Source organism: Protopterus annectens, chromosome 5.part0, assembly GCF_019279795.1.
Source record: "Protopterus annectens isolate FY-2018-M chromosome 5.part0, PAN1.0, whole genome shotgun sequence".
NCBI classification, from domain to species: domain Eukaryota; kingdom Metazoa; phylum Chordata; order Ceratodontiformes; family Protopteridae; genus Protopterus; species Protopterus annectens.
This window is the reverse complement of record NC_056735.1, coordinates 522,057,219-522,081,396: the sequence shown is the minus strand read 5'-3', so window position 1 is coordinate 522,081,396 and position 24,178 is coordinate 522,057,219.

Sequence of the window (24,178 nt, the reverse complement as noted above, 5' to 3'; positions counted from 1 at the left end):
TTGGCCAAGACAAACAATTCACCAGGAAATAATAATGCAAACAGCAAGAGAAAGAGCGTCTTTGCCACATGCAAATTGGGTAGAAATGGTGCAATTCTGCTGTTATAACAAATCTGCTCATGATGTGAAAACTCATCACAATATGACTAGGAATCACAAACATGAAGGAGGAAGACTTATTAGCATGAGATGTTTCACATCTCTGATGTCCAGCTCATTATTACTTTGTGTAAGTTAAATCTGTGTATGTTTATTCTTGGCCATCACATAAACATAAATGTTAACTATGAATTGCTCCTTGGCTGCACTTATGTACAAACAGTGCCGATTATCTTAATGCATTTGCATAACAACTGTGAATACCACCCCTAATCTTTTCAATAACAGGATACAGTCTTGAACAAAAATAAACCTAGGCATTATTATTATTATTGTTATTATTAGTATTATTATTATTATTATTACCTAAATAAATAACTTCAAAAAACAGGGTAGACTTCAGATAAGTGAACTAGTCACTTACCTGTTCTGAAAGGAAAAGAGAAAAAGATGCAGTGGGAAACCTCAAGAGTCTCGCCAGTATATCTATGTTTCACTTACTTTTTGTTACCTTTGCAAACATTTCTTTCTTATGTTGATGTAAATCATAATCTTATAGAGGATTGTTTAGAAAACTATCCATTATTCAGGAGACCATATTACTTTTCCTACATACAAGAGAGTAGATGCATACAGCATTTCCATGTGGTACATAAAATACCCTTTTTTTGTTGGTTTTAATAACTTCCTTTAAAAGAAACATATGGAGCTTTTACTTGTCAGTTTGTCAGAAGAGCAGGATAAAATACTGTCATGGACTACTGCATTCTGGGATAGTATGATTTTTTTCACTGTAAGCAGAGCTGCTCATCACAGCCTTAATGTTCAGTTTGCATTGATGTACCACAGGCACTCCAGCATGATGTCTCTCTTGTACAGCATCTGGCAGACCTCCCACCTTAGTATTTTGTTATGCAAATTAAATCAACTTGTTGCTTTTGTAACTTTGATTTAAAAAAGACAAGACAATGTGCTGTAAATGTGCTTCACCAACCACTTTATTTCTATACTGTGCACTGCATCATGGTAGTATACCTTTAAAAAACAGTAATTCCAAAATGTGTGTGTGTGTGTGTGTGTGTGTGTGTGTGTGTGTGTGTGTGTGTGTGTGTGTGTGTGTGTGTGTGTGTGTGTGTGTGTGATCTAGGAGAAAGCATTCATTGTTATATGTGTGGTAAAAGGTGTACGTTCTCTTTTTCCTTTAATTCCTTGGTTATTCTTCTTCCTTCTTAGTCAGCTATGACCAACTGATTCTGTACCGACTCATTTGTAACAAAAGAATGTTTATCTGTATTTATAATATCATATTATTTTATTAATTCTCTTTTGCTTTCTCTCTCTCTCTCTCTCACTTAATATCTCTCTCTCTCTCTATATATATATATATGTGTGTGTGTGTGTGTATGTGTGTGTGTGTGTGTGTGTGTGTGTGTGTGTGTGTGTGTGTGTGTGTGTGTGTGTGTGTGTGTGTGTGTGTGTGTGTGTGTGTGTATCAAACAATGGTATCAAACCGACAATGCTTAAACAATGTAGCTTTTATCCAATAGCCTAACACATACTTCTCAATGAAACATGTTACCAGATAGATTACAGGTATTAGCAATAAAAGAGTATAGGTGCATATTATTCTGTACATTTTCAGTGCTCTCAGATGAATTATTGTGTTTCAGAGTATAGTGCTTCAGAATGTAAAATGTAGTCCTCAGGAGTATTTTGTACAAAAAAAATAATAACATATTAGCACACTTTGTTGCTTGGTAAAAAGACCAGTATTGTCTTTTTAACACTGACTAATAATTGCTGGTGTTTGCATGCTTTTATGAGTGACATTAATTGCAATGTAACATAAATAATATGTGTGCATGCCAATCACATAGTATTCAAAACATGAGCACCATGTAATGATGTTTGCTAGTTTAGCTCAGCTGCCCACTATTTAATCTGTTAACAACCCATCTGATATTACAATCTAAATTAAAGTTGTGAAGTACAATGAAACTGTGACTTGAACACTGAAAATGTTGCTACCGATCTAGTACATTTGGATTTATCAAAGTATGATGTGCTATCATAAAAACATGGTTAAAATGATGGACTGTTAAAAAATACTTCCTGTAGACAGTTTCTTTTTTTTATAGTATGTAACAGTGTAAATGAATATACTGGTCAAGTTATTCAAATTTTAAATTCAATAACTCTGTTTGTGACTTACTAAATAAAAACCCGGATTTTGCACACATTATAGCAGGAGATTTCAATCAGACAGGGTTCTAGTCGGTTTTACTCTGTTATTGCCAACATGTGGGATTTGCTACAAGGGGAAATAACATATTGGACAAAGTATATACCAGTGTTAAGTTTGCAGATGAAGCTGTGCAACAACCATACTTGGGTGGCTTAGACCACCTTACCATTATGTTAATGCCAGTATATAAAACAACACTAACCTGGAAAAGCCCACTGTGAAGCAAGTCAAGGTATGGCCAGAGGGTGCAATCACAATGATCCAAGATTGCTTCGAGAACACTAACTGGAACATATTTAAAGAGGCTGGCTGCTACAGTTGACCAACAGATCAACGTGGATGAATACACAGAAACAGTGGTGGCATATATATCTAAATACACAGAAGACATGATGGTGAATAAAAACATCATCATAAGAGCAAACCAAAAATCATAGCTAACTGGTGAAGTATACAAGTTTGTAAAATAATCCAATGTGGCATTCAAGATGAATGACAAAGATGCTCTTAGGGTGGCAAGGGCAAATCTGAAGAGAGGGATAAGGGAGGCAAAGAAGGTATATGACAAGAAAGCAAAAACCTATTTCACTGACATGGGGAGTCCAGGAGTATGTGGCAGGGAATAAAATCCATAACTGAATACAAACCAACATCAGCTCAATGTGAGGACAGCACCAAATTCCTGGATAGGCTGAATGCCTTCTATAGCAGATTCAAAGAGAGGAACTGCTCCAAGGCAATGTTACTCCCTACAGATGCAGAGGATGAAGTGCTCATTCTAAACCAAGCTGAAGTGAAAAAGACCCTGGGTCAGGTGAGTTCAAGAAAGGTTGCCGGGCCTGAGAACATCTTGGATAAGGTGTTAAAGGACTGTGCTGAGCAACTAAGCCTTGTACTGATGGATATATTTAATATCTCCCTCAGCCAAGTGAAGGTACCCAAGTTCTTTAAAAGCACAGACATTATACCACTACTGAAGAAAGCCACTCCCTGTAGCCTTAATGATTATAGACCAGTGGCCCTTACATCCATTGTCATAAAAAGCTTTGAAAGGTGGTCAAAAAATATCTGACAGCAAAGCTTCCAACAGCACTTGATCCACTGCAGTTTGCATACTATACAAACCTCTCCAGGGCAGATGCCATCTGTGTTGCAATGCATCTCACAATGGCACACCTAGAAAATAAGGACAGTTATGTCAGAATGCTGTTTACTGATTTCAGTTCAGCATTCAACACAGTGATCCCACAACAGCTAATAGAAAAACATGTCCTTCTAGGTGTTAATAAACAAAAGCAGGGTGAGTGGGATCACTTATTATTTTTGTTGCTCTGCTGTAACAATATGTCATGTATAGATCGTTATCACTGTAGTTTGGATCCCATTATTTTTTCCGCAGCGCAGACTATTTTTTGTAGGACTTTTTGATCTGCAGCTGAACAGCTTCCATATTACACCATGAAGTTGGACATTAGGATACTTTCTATGGTACCCCTATTAATAACCACATGTGCAACTGGTTCCTTGACTTTCTGACTGGAAGACTCCAAAGAGTATGTGTGAGCAAGAATTCCTCAAAGAGCATTCCTATCAACGCAGGAGTACCTCAGGGTTGTGTGCTCAGCCTGTTACCTTTTACTGTCTTGACCCACACTGCTTTTGAATTTTTCACATGCCTGTCATCTGGCAGAATATACCACAGTGTACACTGTAAAATGACTAGGTTTGAGAACAGTTTTTTTCCCTTCAAGTGATTAGACTCTTGAACTCTGGCATTAATCTCAGGGATGCTAGACCCTGACAAGTCTTGTGATAACCAAATGATAGTGCAATAAGAATAAGACATCACAACCAACTTATCAGTTTACAAGGACATTATGTGCAATACAAGCTGCTAGATATTCTCATAATATAGAGAACTTGATTACATTGTATAATAAGTGCAGGTGCAATAAGGAACCAATCAGCTGCTATAGTGGTGTATAGAATAACTATAATAATAAGTAATAATATAACTGTCTAAGAGAAAAGTAAGTGTTAGGTCTGATACACGTAATTGCATCTATGTATGTATATGTCTCTCATCTAAGCATGTGTAATTGTATGTATGTATGTATTTGTCTTCTCAGTTCGAGCATGATGCACGTAATTTCATTTAGACTTCACTTCGGTGTCTAAATGACAATAAAGTTTATTTTCACTTTTGACTTTAACATCAGTGAAGCTTACTGCTTGAAACTAAAATGCTTTTGTCAAATATCCATATGCTTCATGTACAATGATATTTAATAAATTAGTATGTATCACAACTGTTAGTGACTTGATTTGCAGGTATCAAGAATGAGGAACTGCACTGATAGTCCATTCAGTGGATCACTTAGTATGCATCCAGTCAATTAAAGATGCTATTCAAAATATTGAGAACCAGAGACAAAAGCACCAGAAGCTGTCCTGCATTTCCTTTACCAGCAGAAATCACCACATGCACTTAGTTAGAAGCTGGGCCAGCTTCCAGAAACAATGTTTCTTATATAAATTGAGGCAAAAAAATCCATCACTTTATAATGTCCTAGGCAGCAGACCTTGTATAAACTCCTGACATGTAAAAAAGAAAAAGAACTTTAGATATTATACAATAACCATGCATTTCCATATACTATGAATGCATATATGTGTGTGTGTGTGTGTGTGTGTGTGTGTGTGTATACATGTGTATACATATATATATATATATATATATATATATATATATATATATATATATATATATATTGTCTTGAGAATTTTTTATCAGGGGTTAATGAGAAACTGTTTAGTTACAAAAAAGAGCTTATTGGAAGGAAACAAGAAAAATTACAAATGGACATTAGAGACTATGAACCCAATGCAGCGTTTTTGATCTCTATGAATAAGTGGAAACGTCATCAGAAAGTCCGTTTTCAACAGAATGGAATGGGGAAGAAAAATAATAATGGGAACGTGCTTCCAGCAGGTAGTGAGTCCTCGTTTGGCAATGAAGACAACGAGGATGAAAATCAATTTCCAGTGCTTCCAAAAGTAGGCAGTTTTGGTTATTTAGTGAAAACCTTCATGAACCAGCGAGAGGTATTAGAAAAAGAAGTAGAAATCAAGACTATGGACATGAAAATCAAGGGGAATATTACCCCAATGCATGGACATATAAGAGAGGCAAGTGGTATTAAAAACAGTAATAATGAAAATTATGTTGTTAATATTTCTGGTTTCCCTTTGTCTACTGTTGATTTATAAGTGGTACAAAAGGGTTTGAAGTTCAAACCCACGGTATTACCAAGGGGTTATGAGCTAAAATGTGAAATTTTTTAATTTTTAAGAAAATTGTATTTGCTGTCTTATTTTTCACAAAATGTGAGTGATATACAGGGGGATATGGAAAATAGTGATATAAAAACAAGTGATGCTAGTTTTTATTTGTGTGTGTGTGATTGTGATATGGATGCTTATTTTAAGTTAAATACTGAAAATGTTACTTACAAAAGTGATTTTATACATTTGTGTAAAGATGAGAGTATTCAACAGTTTGCTTATGCACTTCAATTTGCAGTAGAGAAGGAATGTGATGTGTTAGATAGGTGTAAATGGAATCTTGAATATAATTTAAGCAAGCAGGAATGGGTGAGTTTGCAAAAATTAAGTCAAAATAAGCAATTAGTGTTTAAACCCTCTGATAAAGGGGTAAGTTAGCACTGCTCCACTATTTGCAATACTTAAAAATGTGTTATGCTAATTTAAATGATAAAATGTTTATGCAAAAGTGGGAATGGAAAATTATTTAGAAGCAATAGTTGTGCATAAAGAATTGTTAATGAAAGGGTATCAGTTGAACTATTTTTCTTATGAAGAAATTTGCAGTAAAAGAAAACACTATGGCTTATTTTTTTTTTGTATACTTAAGATACACAAGAGTTGGGTGGACCCTCCGGGGTGACCTATTATTTCTGCCTGTGTATATTTTACACATAATTTAGCTTTTTTCTTACATACCTTTCTGAGGGGGGAGGTGGAAAATTTGCCTTCGTATATTAAGGATTCTTTTGATTTTTTTAGATAAAATAAAACATAAAATGGTAAAATTATACGTTCTTTATAGTCATGGATGTAGTTAGTTGATATATTAATACTGGACAGACCCATGGTCTGGAGGCTTTGCTGTTCTTTCTTAAAGATGCCCCTTAAACACATTATATTTTATAATTAACACATTTTTGCTTGAATCACAACATTTTTTAATTTAATGGAGAATTATATAAACAATTAAAGGGAACAGAAATGGGGGCAGGTTTTGCCCCCATGTATGCCAACCTGTTTATGGGAATGTTTGAAAATAAAGTTATATATAAACATGACTTTTTTGCTGGGAAAAGCTGAAAGACACAAACAAACAAACATTATTATAGATTTATTGATGACTTGATATAAGGGGGATGGAATGAAGTGGAAATATTTATACAAAATTTACATGTTAAGAGTTATAATATTAAGTTTGATGGTGTTCAAAAAGGTGCAAGGGTGAATTTTTTGGATATAGTGTTAAGTGGTATAAGTAATAGGAATATCCAAACAGGTATACATAGGAAATTTGAAGGAAATAATCATATTTTACATGGACATAGCTGCCATCCCCCCATACAATAAGATCTATTTCACATGGGGAATTCCTTAGAGTCAAATAGTTTTGTAGTGAGAAGGAGGACTGTGAGAGAGAAATCAATGAAACAGCAAAAAGTTTTATAGAGAGGAGTTATAACAAAGAAATGGTAGAGATAAGCAAAGCCAGAGTTATAAGGCAAGGGAAAGGAAATAAAGGTAGTTTTAATAAAAATAGGGTAAATAAAAGGGAGAATGAGAAAAAACAAAATTTGTTTTTTTGTGATGAAGTATACTGTTTTTTCATATATTTTGGTGGAGTTAACCAAATATTATTGGAACATCTTGATAAAGAGTAAGAGTTTAAAAATTTAAATTAATGATTTTCCAGTTTTCTCTAAGTCAAGGGGTAGAAGTGTAAAAGATTTTATAGTGCATGGAAAATTTCAATCTCCCCTGGTACAAAGAAATTTGGAAATACAAAGTTGGGGTACCTTTCCTTGTGGAAGTTGCAATTGTTGTCAGTATATTGTACAAATTTTTCATAAAATAAATGCAATCCTCTACTCTGGAGTGAGGACATGAGACATACCTCCCTGGACTACATGAAAAGAAACATGGAAGAGCTCTCGGATCATGTGGCCCAGGCAGGTATGACCCTAGCCCTGAGTAGCATCCTGCCTTCACCCAGAATGATATTATAGTATAAGGACAAAAGTATTGACTTCAACAATTGGCTAAGCTTTTAGTATCATTAAATGGGGATCCAGTATCTGTCTGCCTGGGGCGACATGATCGACAGACCACAATGCTTTACCAGAGATGGTCTGCACCTGTTGGATTCAGGTTACTGGCTAAGGATCTTGCCACCTCTATGGTGCCTTTTTTGGAAAAGTTCAAAGGACAAAACCACCACAGTAACAGGTACAAGCATGCAAAATCTGAAGGTAATGCTACTCAATGCTAGAAGTCTAAACCTCAAAATGTCCTCTCTCGAGGAACTCCTAAAATTGGAGAACATTGATATTTGTGCAGTAACTGAGACCTGGTTTATGGCTCCAGAGACCACCCTGCAATACCAGGTTACAACTCTTACCACACTTTTCGGCCACCAAACCAGGACCGAATCACTAAAGGTGGAGGAGTGTCCATATTCACCAAGGATATTCACACCACCAGGCAAGTTGCCCAACACAATGCATCTGAAATTCTCCAGGTGCAACTAACACTAGATAAGACATTAATCCAAACTGCTACAGATCCCCCACCTTGCCCCAAGATTCTTACTACACTGTTTTAAGCATACTGGAAAATATTAAGATACAACCAAACACCCTAATACTGGGTGATTTCCATTAACTGGGAAAACTACTCATGTACCAACACCTTTGCCCAACGGTTCTTGGAATTTATAAATTCCAATGCCCTGGATCAACTAATCCATAGTCCCACCAGTGGCTCCAATATCCTAGACCTAGTCATTACCAACATGGGAAATCGATGCTCCACACCTATGGTCACCCCCTCGTTGGTCAGGTCTGACAATAAACTAATCAAACTTGACATCCACATCCCTTCCCCACCTCCCAGTAAGGAAACTTCTGTAAAAAACTTCTCCAAATCCAACTTCATGCTACTCAAGTCAGAAGTGACAAACTACATGACATCCATGCAGACGGGAACTGAATGTTCGACTGCTGAATCCTACACTAAGACACTGTACAAGTACATCCACTCGTGCATGAATCGTGCCATCCCAAATAGAACCAAGATGCTCTCCTCCAAAAAAGGAAGCCAATCTGGTGGTCCCCTTCCATAAACAAACTTTACAACAAAAAGAAGAAACTGTTGCAGAAAAGAGGGAAAATCCCAGGATACAAAAAACTCCCTTACCAGCCTCAGTAAGAAGCTGAGATCACTCATAAAATCCTCCAAAGCTAGTTACAAAAAAAAAATTGCCAAAGATTTCAAAGACAACCACAAGACATTCTATAGCTATGTCAAGAATCTAAATGGCAATGCTCAGATCTGCTCTGAGCTACAACAGAATGACATTAAATATACTGATCCCAAGGATATTGCCAATATCCTGGCAGATTGATTCAGTTCCAACTTCACCCCCATCTCAGCCACTAAAGGGCCCATCTCAGTACTGAAAGATTGCCAAATTCTGGTAATAATGGCCACACAGGTAAAAAAACGCACTCTCCAAAGTTAAGAATACAGCATCCATGGAACCAGACAACATCCCAGGCTGTGTACTACATGAATTACAAAATGAACTAGCACCTCATCTAAGTGTGATGTTTAATTATAGCCTCACCTCAGGCTTCATGCCCACTGAGTGGCATGCAGCTACAGTTATCCTACTCCACAAGGGGGAATCCACCTTGGATCCTGGGAACTACCGCACCATCAGTCTGACAAGCCTGATTTGCAAGGCCATGGAACGTATTATCATGGATCTTATAAACAGAGACATTGGCAACCTTCGAACAATGGACCCACCCAGTTTGGGTTTGTGAATAACTGATCTTGTCTCCTGAACCTGATTGACTTCTTTGAATCAGTCACCAGAGCTGTGGACAAGGATTCAAAAGAATCCTCGCCTAGGCCTTCAACACCATCCCCCACTCTGGAATCATAGATAAACTTACTATGTTGGTCATTAATTCCTACATCACTCGATGGGTTGTCAACTGGCATACTGACAGAACCCACACTGTAAAAGTAGCCGACTCCAAATCCAACTTCAGACAAGTGACGTGGAGTACCTCAGGGTTCAGTCTTGGGACCACACTTGTTTGACATCTAATTTTCTGAAGTACAGGCCAACACTAAGGGACTCTGGATAACAAATTTTGCAGATGAGTGCAAACTGGGAGTCATTACTGAATCCCCAAATGTTGTGACTATTTTACAAAAGACCCTTAAAGAAACAGATTCTTGGTGCCAAAGCCATGGGCTCAAGCTCAATGCCAAGAAATGTATAGTTATCCCCTTTGGGAAAACACATGTACCCGTGAATTACCACATAAGTGGGAATACACTAAACATCAAAAGTGTGATAAGAGACTTAGGGACACAGGTGGACAATGGTCTCACCTTCGATAACCACATCACCACAACAGTCAACAAATCCTTCTATGTTGCACACTTCATCACTAAGGGCTTTTCATCCAGGAAAAAGGAAGTCATTGTCCCACTGTACTCATCCCTCATTAGACCCATTATAGAACACAATGCCCCGTTTGGTATGTACCTCTCAAGACATCTGCAACAACTAGAAAGGCCGCAGAAATACCCCACTAAAAGAATCACAGGCCTAAAGAAGTTGCCCTATGTTGACCATCTAAAAAAAAACTCAAGCTATACTCTGTCGCATATCATCTACTCAGAGAGAGAGAGAGAGAGAGAGAGAAGTGTGAGTCAGAAGTGCTGGCGTTTTTTTGCTGTTAACTGCTGTCTTCTGCTCCTGTACATTGGATGCTGCTTTTTTTGGAGTGTGCAACCTGCCTGTTTGTGAACCTTTGCTGCTGTTTTCTCAGTGGATTCTGGTACTGTGGAACTGTTATATTACTAAACTGCAGTGTGCTACCATAATTAATTGCCTTGGAAGGTAAATACTGGCTCTTTTCTTTTGTGGTGAACACATATATATATATATATATATATATATGTGTGTGTGTGTGTGTGTGTGTGTGTGTGTGTGTGTGTATTTACACACATTGACAGATTATATATATACACAGATAAATAGCTAACTACCTAATAATAAATGTCAGGCAAAAACATTTTTTTGCAAAACATTTAATGCAAAGACATGTACCATTTTCCAGAAAGTGCAGCATATAGATCTAAGTGGGTACCCCAAAGCAGATGATTCGAAGACATGTTTCTTGCAGGGAGAGAAAATTGTCCACATGCATCATATAGTGTAACATAAATAATTTAATCTACTTCATGTTTCATGATCTGCAGCCTGAGTGGTAGCTGTGAAGCTGTCCATTTTTCTAGAAATGGTCCATTCAAAAATGTTGCTAAGAATTTTTAGTCACAGAGGTGTGCTTTATTATTATTTTATATTGTTTTATTATTGACACTATCATACTGCAGATCAAAAACAAAATGTATATGAGCATTTTCAGGGAACATTATACTCATTTATTGAGCTGGGGATTCACAGTGACCAAGCTGCAGAAAGCTTATGCTCTAATTATACAGAATGTTCCTAGCTCTATTTTATTGACATGTATACTCTCTCTTCTTTTGCAGAAAATAAGCTATTTAGAAATGGAACATGGTGGATTTGGTTTTAGGTAATTACTGAAATAGAACTATCAGCAGCGGTACTCACTAGCTTACTAATACAGAGGTAGGACAGTAACAAAGAGATGAACAGAGAAAACAGAATTGCACAGTGAGAAATCCACCAGGAATCATCTGCATGCCAACACACACAGAGAGAAATGGATAACCTTACCCAGCACTGAACAAGGTATATTGTAACCCTTTTGATAGCTTTGGAAATAAACAAAATGGAAATTGTTCTTGAAGATGTAGAACAAGGGGAAAAAAAAGGAAAACAAAAAACATCAAGCCAATAAGATTAGCTATTTCTGCTGATTTTTTACATGTGGCTGCTGAAAAAATGTCAAGGTTTATTACGTGCATTTGTTTAAAAAGCTGCATTTTGCTAATCACATAATAGGCCTCATTAATAGGTAAATGACTGGTTATAATTAGTTGTTTTTATCACTTTTTGTGGACTGCTTAGCAAAGAAACAAGAGAAAGCCACCCTGACTGCTTTATATGTTTTGTTTGAGAAGGGTACTGCATAGTCTGGTGCCTTAAACTGTATTAGAAGGTCAATAATGAGAGGATTGTCTCTGCTCCAGTTTGTGCCTCACTGCCTTTATATTCTGCTTATCATTTACCTTCTTGCATTCTGTGTCTGCCCCACCCCCTACTAACATATTAACCTAAAGTTTCTGAAAGATCTCCAGAAGTGCCTTGTCTTTCCTGAACCCTTCCACCCTTATTGCTGTTGTTTTATAATAACGCCATGTATCTGGCCTCCACCATTCATGATAATCTGATTTCCAAAGTACTTCCCTTCCATCTTTCATTCTTATAGACTGCTGTATAAGCTATTTATGTGTTCTTCCCACCTGTGGTGCAGTGTTTAGTACTGTCGCCTTACAGCAAGATGTTCTCTGGTTTGATTCTCAGCTGCAGTGCTTTCTATGCAGACTCTACATGTTTTCTCTGCATTCATGCGGGTTTACTCCAACAACATACAGTAGGTGGATTGAGCACTCTAAATTGGCCTAGGAGTGTGAGAGCGGTACAGATTAACTACTGTGACAGGGTTAGCCACCTGGTGGTGGAAACCTTACCTTGAGATGATTGTTACTTTCAAGTGACATCCTGACCCCATGTGCAAAATATGGGAAAAGGAGTTAAGGATGGATTGCTTTCCATGATACTAAGTGCCCAACCAGCAAGCTGGCATTGATTTTCTGTAAACATCCTTTACTACATATTGTTTAATGTTCATTTTCCTGGAGCTCAGAAAAGATTAGACTCCTACCCTGCATTCAAGAAGTGTCTTACTTGTACTTAGTGCCACACAGGGAAAGTTAAGTACCTTTGATTACTAAATCACACAAGATTTTGAGTAATCACTACTATTTCCTGGTTTATATATAAATAAATAATTTATTTTACATTTGTTTACCGGGATGGTCTGACTGGATACATGTCCATTTTCAGCGGAAGCCCGGGGAGAAAAGCTCCACATAGACAAACTTACATAGATTACACAGAAGTTAGCAAACAATTATAAAAACAAAGTGATTATATACAATGGGTTAGTAGTGTTCCCTAGTAGGGACTCATAATTGTCATGGACAGACAATTAAAAGTAAGGGACATCAGATTGGAAGCAGAGCTTGGTGATGTAGTTACAAGTTATGATAATTGCAGAATATGCTTTTAGTTTATAACTTAATCAGGGTTGGTACATGGGCATAGCCAATTCACTTTGAGATACTGTTTGAGGATTTTTTTGAAGAGACTTTTAGAGGATTGTAGGGTTATTTAGTTTGGCAATGAATTAGAAATTTTGCCAATGAAGTTGGCAAACAGGGATTCAGCAGCAGAGTTATTAGCTTTGTGGGTTTGGAGCAGTAGTTTATTGGCTGACCGTAGGGATCTTAGGTTGCTATATGGCTTAATAATATTTTTAAGTGAGGGGGTATCCTCAGGGTAGTACAAAATTTTGTGCGCTATTAAGAGTTGATTGAATTGAATTAAGCTGGGCAGTTTTAGCCACTCTAGTTGTTTAAGGTTCTGGCAGTGGTGGGTTCTATAGGTGGAGCCAGTGGCGAATCTGACAATATGATTGTAGCTATGGGACAGCTTACCTAGTTCAGATTTGTTGAGGTTTGAGTACAGGCGAGGCATATAAAAGAGTAGAGAGTAGGTGTGATCGGGCGATTGCAGTCCTAGCCAGTAGGGTTAAAAATGTCTTGTTTCTATACAGTGATCCAAGCTTCTTATTGATGGTCTGTATGGTTTTTCTGACCTGAAGGTCAAATTTGAGATTATTTTCTATGATAACCTCTAGCAGTTTGGTGTGATTATCTGGGGAAATAGTGGTACTATTGTTAGATGTGACAGAGAATGAAATTGCGGTGGATCTACTAGTGGGAGAGAAGAGTAGAAGTTTAGTTTTATTTGGGGTTCAGAAGTAGGCGTTGGTTGGTGAGCCAGTTCTCGATAGGGTTAAATGTATTTTGGGTTAAGATTTTCAAGTCGGATGGGGAGGTGGCTGAGCAGATGAGTGGAATCATCTGTGTATTGAATGCAGGTGGCTTTAGGGGTAGCAGTGTGGAGGTTGTTGATAAAAATAGAGAAGAGTAGTGGACCTTGTATGGACCCTTGAGGGACACCAAGTGTGAGAGGTAACTGGCTGGAGAGTTTTCCCTGTCATAGTACCGTCTGCTGTCTACCAGTCAGGTAGGACTGGAACCACTGGATAGCAGGTTTGTTGAGGGGAAATAGATTTTAGTGAAAGAATGAGCAGTTCATGGTTGAGCATGTCAAAGGCTTTTGATAGGTCAAGAAAGAGAGCAGAGGTTAGCCTATTGTCATTCCTGTTTTGGTTTATGGCAGTAGTAAAGGAAAGGAGGGCTGAGGTGGTGCTGTGGTATGGCCTGAAACCATGCTGGGAGTCAGATAGTAAGTTATTCTGTGAAAGGTATTGCATTAGTTGCTTGTGTACACATTTCAACATTATTTTGGTTAGTGGGGAAATAATGGCAATGGGTCTATAGTTGGATATGTCTGAGGAGCTACCACCTTTATGGAGTGGGATGAAGTGAGCTATTTTCCAGAGGGAGGGGATAGCATTTTCGGATAAGGTTCTGTTGAAGAGGATAGATATGGGATATGCAATGGCATCTGCAGCTATTTGTAGGTACTCAGCAGGGAGGAGGTCAGCAGCGAGGGTGGTAGGTTTTAGTTTTTTAGAAGTGTTTTGATAAAACTAGTGGATATTGGTTGGAAGCTAAATTCCGGGTGATTATTAGGTAGATTAGGCATGTGGTTTAAGTTAGAGGGGGTTAGTTGATTTGCTAGGGATTGGATTGTCAGTGAAAAAGTTATTAAAGGCGCTAGCTATGGTCACTGGGGAACTAGGGTGTAGTTAGCCGGGGTTGGGGTGGTGGAGTGACCTGGACAAAGTAGTTGATTTAAGCCTGCCCAGAACTTTTGAGGGTTGTTGTGGTGTTTTTGTAGGAGATTTTGGTAGAAGCTTTTTGTTATCCAGTAAAATAGATTTTTTTGTATCATTCCTGAGTTGACGATATTTTAGATGGTCAAGTGAGGCTTTGGTTGTTCTCCAGCTGGCCCAGGCTCTGTTTCTAGTTTTGATTTTTGTTTTGGTATCTTTTGTGAGCCATGGTGCTGTATTTGATCTAGTTTTTATTGTACGTGCTGGAGCATGGGAATCAAGGATACTTAGGAATTTAGTGTTAAAGTGATCTATGGCCTCCTCTAATGTTAGATTTTTTAGTTTTGATCAGTCAACTGCTTTTAATTCATTTTGGAATATAGCAGCATCAAAGTTTTTCCTGTTTCTAAATGTTTTATATTTGTCTGGTGAGGGTTTCCTGCCTTATGTTTTATGATATAGGTTAGACAATGGTCGCTGAGGTCATCAGGGAGAGTACCAGCTGTGTACAGTCAGGGTTGGTTATTAACTAGGATCCAGTCTAGGATACTTTCCTTGTTGGTTGGTTTGTTTATCCTAGTGGGAGAAATTATGGTCTGTTTAAACTTAGATAAGTTTATATGAGTTTTGGGGGGGGGGGGGTCGGAGGAGCAGGGGTGCCAGTCGGTGTTAAAATCACCAAGAACTATGGTTTCTTGGGGATACATAGTGGATAACCAGTAAAGGAGATCTTCTAGGGTATTTAGGTTGTTAAATGGTGGAATGTATATACAAACAATGTTCAAGTGTTTGTTTTGGTTAATCTGTAGCTTGGTTATGAGGATTTCCGTGTTATTGAATTGGGGAGGTTGAATGGTGTCTCTATTAACGGTTAGAGTATTTTTGTAAAGGACTGCTATCCCACCTCCTTTCCTTGTAGCACAGTCTAACCGGTGAATATTGTATCCTGAAGGTAGTATCTCATTGTCAGTAGTACTGGGTTTTAGCCAGGTTTCCGTAAGACACATAATGTCTGGGGAGTGGGTTGCTAGGAGGGCGTGTATGTTGGAAATCTTATTGTTAATACTTTTAATATTTAGGTGAAATGCTAGGAGGGAACTAGTGGGAGTATTCATGGGTAGCTTGACTGTGGGGGTTGTGGTAGGGGAGTGGAGGTTATTGGGTGTGGGTGGGCCAGGGTTGGGATGAATGTCTCCATGTGTTATAAGGTTACAGTGACAGGATATTCTGAGCTTTAGGAGTTTGTTTATAAGCCTTATATAGTCTTTGTCTTTAGGATTATGTTTTGTGGCTGTAAAGGGGTGGTATTTTATAGAGGGTGGTATATTCGGTGTGCTGGGGAAGGTAAAGTGTTTGGTGTTGTGTGAAGTCGTGGGTGTCTGTTTGACCATTTGGGTACTGAATACCATAGTCAAGTGTTTGTTCATAGGCAGTGAGATGGTAAAATAGAAACAGTATAGGCATTTGGGTAATTAGTGTTTTCTTGCTTGTTTGCATTTTGATAGGGGCCTGACTGTGCTAACAGGTTGTGGAAGAATGAGAGAGAAGGAAATGGGTTAAGGGGGCAGGGTTGCTCAATGATGTGTGAGGTGCTGATTGGTACTCAGCAAGAGGGGAGTGGCAACAGAGTCGCAATGTCTGTTTTAAATTTAGCACTAGTGGGGGCGGGCAGAATTTGGGAGCAGGGAGGGGAGTGGAGCGAGATGAGCGCAGCGAGAGTGAGCAGAGCGGGGCTAACACTGACTCTGAGAGTTACCTTTGGCTTTTGGTTTGGTTTGTACTATTATATGTAATCAATGTTTTTGGCTGTACATTAATTTGTTTTATTCTTTTTTAATTTTACACCAATTTTCAGGCTAATATTAATTGGATCTTAGGGGTAAACTAGCAAATGTAGTCAATACGGAGGGAGCAAAATTACTTTACCAAATTAAAAAGTAAATGCTTGGGACTGGAACACTGTGTGAGTGTAAGGCTGATTCAAAGTAGTATAGCCCAATCTAGTGGCAATTGGCTAGATCCCTTCACTGTTGTTGTGCATACAACATTAAGCCTCAACAGTTTACAAAAACTAAATTGTAGTTCACCTATTACAATTGAAAAGCTGGAGGGAGTCAGGTTCCTGCTTCTCAGAGGTTTTACTTAGTTAAGATAACCAGCTTCAGTGGAGAAGGTAGAAACTGCTTTATGCAGTGAATCCCAGGTCGGGGGTCACTTAGGAAAGAAACCCGTGCAAATTGTTGTGCAGGCACAACAAACAGAGGGGTAGGGAAGGTACAACAACTACAGGATGGAAAAAAATATATATATATTGGTCTTCCTCTCACTATTACTGCTATAAGACTGTCTTGAAATTGCCTTCAGCAAGGGATTTCCAGTTAGTTCTTTAAGTGCTTTGTGGTAGCATTGCACTTGTGGGTCTTTTCTGCTGGGTTTTTACATTATGAGGACTGGGTTTATTCATACTGTGACAGTAAGTGTTTGCCTAGTCTATCTTTGTTGGGAAATAAACAGAAGGGCTCCTGGTGTAATCTTTTTATTGGCCAGAGGACTCATTAGTTAGTTTTCTGTTTTTTTCTGTGCTCCTATAAATACTGAATGTTTGCATAGGTTAACTGTGCCCTGGACAGTAGCAAAAACCTAGAAAGAATGGTTCATAAAACTGTACCCTGGAAAGCAGCAACATAGTGAAAATACCTTGTACACCAACAACCTTAAACCAGCAAGTTGGGAATTGAATGTCAACATCTACAGATTTAGTTGAATTCAGTATTGTGTAAGCATCAAACGTTATTAGAATTTAGTACTATTTATTATAATATGCTCTGTAAAGCACTCAATAGCCTTCTAATCCCAATACACCATCCCTTGTATATCACAAATTAAGGACTGGAAAGTATGGATATGCAATTTCCTAACTTCTCTGTCACCACTTACTGGATATGGGCATAGTGAGACAATTGTCTCATGTTTACTACCAACTACTTAATCCTTAAAGAAAAAGACACATTGTACAAGAGGTGTACTTACACAATGGCACTAAAGGCTAAACTTTTGCATCCAAGTGCACATCAGGTTGCGGAATATAGAAACCTGTGCAGTTACTGAGGCGTGGTTTAAAGCAGCAGGGAGTACCACAGCATTGCAAGGTTTCAGTACCTTCCACAATTTTAGACCAGTAGCTGCACAGAAAAGGGCTAAAGGTGGAGGTGTCTCAATATACATCAATAACTCGCATACCTTTTGGGCGGTTCATAGGTTCTTATGTTGGTAATAGGCTATCAGCCCTAGGGCCTATACAAGCCTAGTCATAACAATTCCCTGGCTATTTCTTCCCACAATATTTACTTCCCTGGACCCCTGTCTAGCAGGGTGACTGACGTGATCTCTGGGATGAATTTCCTATCTCCCATCCAATCATTAAGGTTCCTTTTGAAGAGGGCCAAAGAAGCACTCTGCTTGATATGTATGGGCAGTCTATTCCAGAGTCTGGGGAGTCTCTGAGTCAGGAACCTATCCCGCCAGCATGATTTAGATCCCTGGAGCGTGTGTCTCTGAGGGATTGGGATTTCTTTAAGTGTAGCATGTCCAACAGCTCTGGGTTAGACATGGCCTTGTATGTTAAGCAGTGATCGCCACTGAGTAGACGATATGCGAAAGAGTATAGGTGGAGTTTTTTAGATGGCCAGCATAGGGCATCTGCTTTAGGCCTGTGATTCTTTTAGTGAGGTATTTCTGTGGCCTTTCCAGTTGTTGCAGATGTCTTGAGAGGTATATACCAAATGGGGCATTGTATTCTATAATGGGTCTAATGAGGGATGAGTACAGTGGGACAATGACCTCCTTTTTTCTGGATGAAAAGCCCTTAGTGATGAGGTGTGCCACATAGAAGGATTCCTGACTGTTGTGGCAATGTGGTAATTGAAGGTGAAACCACTGTCCACCTGTGTCCCTAAGTCTCTTATCACACTTTCAGTGTTTAGTGTACTGCCACCTATGTGGTAATTCATGGGTACATATTTTTCCCCAAAGGGGATAACTATACATTTCTTGGCATTGAGCTTGAGCCCATGTCTCTGGCACCAAGCATCTGTTTCTGTAACGCCCTTTTGTACAATATCCACATAATTTGGGGATTCAATAATGGCTCCCAGTTTGCAGTCATCTGCGAACTTTGTTAGCCAGAGTCGCTTAGTGTTGGCCTGTACTTCAGAGAAGTAGATGCCAAACAAGAGCGGTCCCAGGACTGAACCCTGAGGTGCTCCACTTGCCACTTGTCTGGAGCTAGCTACTTTTACAGTGTGGTTTCTGTCAGTAAGCCAGTTGGCAACCCATCACATGATGTAGGGATTAATGACCAGCTTAGTAAGTTTATCTATGGTTTCAGAGTAGGGGATAGTGTTGAAGGCCTTGCCGAGGTCCAGATAGGATGTGTGGACCACCTTACCCTTGTCCATGGCTTTGGAGACTGATCTTACCCTTGTCCATGGCTCTGGAGACTGATTCAAAGAGGTCAGTCAGGTTCAGGAGAAAAGAACTTCCCTTCCCGAGCTCAAACTGGGTGGGGGCCAATGTTTGAAGGTTGCCAATGTCTTTGTTTATAAGTTCAATGATAATATGTTCCATGGTCTTGCAGATCAAGCTCGTTAAACTGATGGGGCAGTAGTTACTAGGATCCAAGGTAGATCCCCCACTTGTGGAGTGGGATAACTGTAGCTGTGTGCCACTCAATAGGCATGAAGCCTGAGGTGAGGCTATGATTAAACATAACACTTAGGTGAGGTGCCAGTTCATTTTGTAGTTCATGTAGTACACAGCCTAGGATGTCGTCTGGTCCCATGGATGCTGTATTCGTAGCTTTGGAAAGTGCATTTTTTACTTGTGTGGCCATTATTACCAGAATTTGGCAATCTTTTGGTATTGAGATGGACTCTTTAGGGGGTGAGAGGGGGGTGAAGTTTGCACTGAACTGATCTGCCAGGATATTGGCAATATCCTTGGGATCAGTATATTTAATGTCATTCTGTTGTAGCTCAGGGCAGATCTGAGCATTTCCATTTAGATTCTTGACATAGCTATAGAATGCCTTGTGGTTGTCTTTGGATTCTTTGGCAATTTTATTTTTTAACTAGCTTTGGAGGATTTTGAGGCATCTCAGCTTCTTACTGAGGCTGTTAAGGGAGTTTCTTGCATCCTGGGATTTTCCTTTTATCTGCAACAGTTTCTTCCTTTTGTTCTAAATTTTATTTATGGCAAGGGGCCACCAGATTGGCTTTCTTTTTTTGCAGGAGAGCTTCTTGGTTCTATTGGGGATGGCATGATTCATGCACGAGTGGATGTGCTCGCACAGTGCCTTAGTGTAGGATTCAGGAGTTGAACTTTCAATTCCCGTCTGCATGGGTGTCATGAAGTTTGTCACTTTTGACTTGAGTAGCATGAAGTTGGCTTTGGAGAAGTTTTTTACGGAGGTTTTCTTACTGAGGGGGTGGGGGTGGGATGTGGATGTTAAGGGTGATTAGCTTATGGTCAGATCTGACCAATGAGGGGGTGACCATAGGTGTGGAGCATTGATTTCCCATGTTGGTAATGACCAGGTCTAGGATATTGGAGCCCCTTGTGGGGCTAAGGATTAGTTGATCCATGGCATTGGAATTTATAAATTTCAAGAACCGTTGGGCAAAGGGGTTGGTACACGAGTAGTTTTCCCAGTTAATGGCAGGGTAATTAAAAGCACCCAGTATTAGGGTGTTAGGTTGTATCTTAATATTTTCCAGTATGTTTAGAAAGGTGTAGTGAGAATCTTGGGGCATGGTGGGGGATCTGTAGCAAGCTAGAGTTTGGATTGCAGTCTTACCTAGTGTTAGTTGCACCTGGAGAATTTCAGATGCATTGTGTTGGGCAGCTAGCCTGGTGTTGTGAATATCCTTAGTGAATATGGACACTCCTCCAACTTTAGTGTTTTGGTCCTGGTTTGGTGACCAAAAAGTGGGGTAAGAGTTGTAGCCTGGTATTGCAGGGGTGCTCTTTGGAGCCTTGAACTAGGTCTCATTTACTACACAGATATTGATGTTCTCCATTTTTAGGAGTGCCTCAAGAGAGTACATTTTGAGGTTTAGACTACTAGCATTGAGTAGCATTACCTTCAGATTTTGCATGCTTGTACCTCTTACTGTGGTGGTTTTGTTCTTTAAACTTTGCCTAAAAAAGGCACTACACAGGTGGCAAGAGCCTTAGCCAGTAACCTGTATCCGAGGGGCGACAGGTGCAGACCATCTCTGGTAAAGCATCATGGTCTGCCGATCATGTCTTCCCAGGCAGACAGATACTGGATCCCTTTTGAATGACACCAGAAGCATAGCCAATTGTTGAAGTCAATCATTTTGTCCTTATACTGTGGTATCATTCTGGGTGAAGGCAGGATGCTACTCAGTGCTAGGGTCATACCTGCCTGGGCCACACGATCCGAGAGCTCTTCCATGTCTCTTTTCATGTAGTTCAGGGAGGTATGTCTCAAGTCATTCACTCCAACATGGACAATGACAGAGTCATATGTGTACTTGTTGTGGAGTAACTTGAGTGCATGCATTATGTGGCAGATCCTGGCACCCGAGATGCAGCTCACTTTAATTTATTCCTTTTTCAGCCTGGTAAGTGGGACATCAGTGTGCCTGACTATAGAATCACCTATGACTAAAGTGTTGAGTACGTTGTCTTGCCTTAGGGGCTGTTGTTGGGTGGCACACTGGTGTTGTGAGTTATGTGCACTTTGGTTGTGATTGGTGTTTGCGTTTCAGCTTCGGAGATCCTTGTTTCTTGGGCAGGTTACTGTTAAGGGCCTCCACATATGTTGGTTTAGTGTTGCTATGTGTGGGTGTTGGTGGTGTGGTTTAGAAGGGTTACGTGTTGCTTGAGGTGTAGTGCGGGTGTTAACCTTCTCCTCTTGACTATCTAGCACAATCTTGGGTGGAGAGAGCTTTGCTTCCAGTTTGGCTATGTAAGCACATCTCTTTCAGGTTGTAGTGTTGCGTGGTAGGAGGAGAGGGTTGTCTGTGTGCATGAGGCAACTGCTGCATTGCCATAGTATGCCCTGATTCACCAGGTGGACAGGAGAAATCACCGGAAGCTGACCCTTGTACATGCCTGTCTGGTGCTTTTTTTTTTTTTTTTTTGTAAATTATAAGAGCTGTTTTCCCTTACCTTAGCAAGGTACTTTGCAATTATAGGCTGTTTAGTACCTACAATTAATTTCTCCTTATTAACAAGGAGAGTTGAGTGCTTGTATCAGTTTAAGACTTCTTATTGCTTTCCAGCAGGTTTTAAAGCAAGTGCTAGTCACAGGGATGCTTAAAGGTAAGATGAAAAAAAATGGTTTATCCTAAAGACTGCAGTGTGCACTAGAGGAGTTAGATGTGAAAGTAGGTAACTTAAGTTTTACCTGTCTAAAAAGTTAAGTTTTAGTGGAGAGTCACTATTTTTAAAACAGCAGGATAGACTGAAAGGGGGTGATCACTTTTGTAGTCTGGTAGTATGGAATACAGTAGGATGGCCAATACATTTAAATAGTTGAAGGGGAGTGATTTCACAAAACGATAATGGTGTGCTTACCCACACAAGCCAGTAAAATAGAGAGGAAATTAGATTTATGGTCAAATTAACATAAGGTGAAGGCAACTAGAAAGACAGTGGTGTATAAGAACACTACAGTAACCAGGTAGGAGGGTAGGGAAAAAAATTCTGCCTGACTCACAAGAGACAGAGACAGAGGTATGGTCTCTGTTCAAGTTTTAATATGCAGTTAAAAGCAGAATACAAGTAAAATACAAGGTAAATAAAACAAATCACAGTATTCAGAATAGAAAAAGGCAATAAAGTAATACAACAAATAAAAAGCAAGCTAAACTTTCCCTCACAGCAAAGTGTAGCAGATTCTGGGTGAGCCTTTCTAGTAAAGCTCTGAAATGTTTTATTTTACCTCTTAAATGGAAGATTTAGTTCCTAACTCCACCTCCTCAGTTCACAGATGATTAACCTTAACTGATCTGTTTCTCTTGACCTTTACTAATTTCTGCCTGACTCACCAAAGACAGAGCTGTGGTCTCTTTTCAAGTTTTAAAATGCAGTTAAAAGCAGAATACAAGTAAAACACAAGGTAAATAAAACAAATCACAGTATTCAGAAGTAATACAACAAATAAAAAGCAAACTAACCTTTCCCTCACAGCAAAGTGTAGTAGAGTCTGGGAGAGCCTTTATAGTAATCAGGATGGCACTCTGGAGCTCCTCCACTTGCAGATTACCACAGACAAAATCCCATACCATATCCTAGCCAGCTATATGTTACCCGCAATGTGCCGAGAAGCTCCAAGTGCATACTTGAACCTACTGGAGACACTTACCATCCAACCTAACACCCTACTCATGGGAGACTTTAATTACCTCTCTATAGACTGGAAATTCTACACAACCTCAGATCTACAGGAACAGAGATTCCTGGACTTTGTAGATACAAATACCTTTCACCAAAAAGTGAATATACCCACTAGAGTTTCCAAGATACTGGGACTCTTGCTTGCAAATATGAAACAAACAGTCCACCCCCCATGTTTCATCCTCATTAGTAAGGTCCAACCATAAAGTTGTCTCCTTCAAAATCAGCTCCATAATCCCATCAAAGCTAGTGACAGTTTGGAATTATTCCAAAGCAACTTACCTTTTATTAAGTGATGGATTGCCCCTCCAAATCCAGAGAACACAGCAGCCTATGCTGAATTGCTCTCAGAAATTCTGTCCAGCCATGTCAAAAGCTGCATAGAGGCTACTGTACCTGCCAGAATTAAGCCCAGGAAGACCCTAAAGATGAACCACACTGATGGCATCTCATATTAAGAGGATATACAACAAAAGAGAACAAATATGGCAAAAATCAGTAAGGGTAATGCCGATAAACATATAAACTCTCTCAGCAAAGTAAATAGGCAACTAAAAAGGCTAATTAGATAAAGCAAAGCCAACTTTGAAGTTAAGCTAGCCTCCCAGGTGAAAAATAATCACAATGCCTTCTACAGCTATGTCAGAAACTTCAAGGGCAGCACACACCCATGTGCTGAACTGATGGTTAATGGTGCCACATTCATTGAGTCTAGGGATATAACAAACCTGTTAGAAGACAAATTCAGTTCCAATCTTAAGCCCCTCACTCCCAACCATTCACTCAAAAATGCCCCCAGACATTACCCCTCCAGCTACAACTAGGGAGCATGTACTGGCTGCACTCACTAAAGCTAAGAATATGGCCTCAGTAGGCCCAGATAACATCCCAGGATGCCTTCTCAATAGTCTAAAATACTTATGAGGACAACTGGAGTAATTATTTAACTTCAGTCTTAAAACAGGCTTTGTGCCCCTTGAATGGAGGACTGTAATGGTCATCCAACTTCATGAGGGAGGACCTTCAACAGATCCTGAAACCT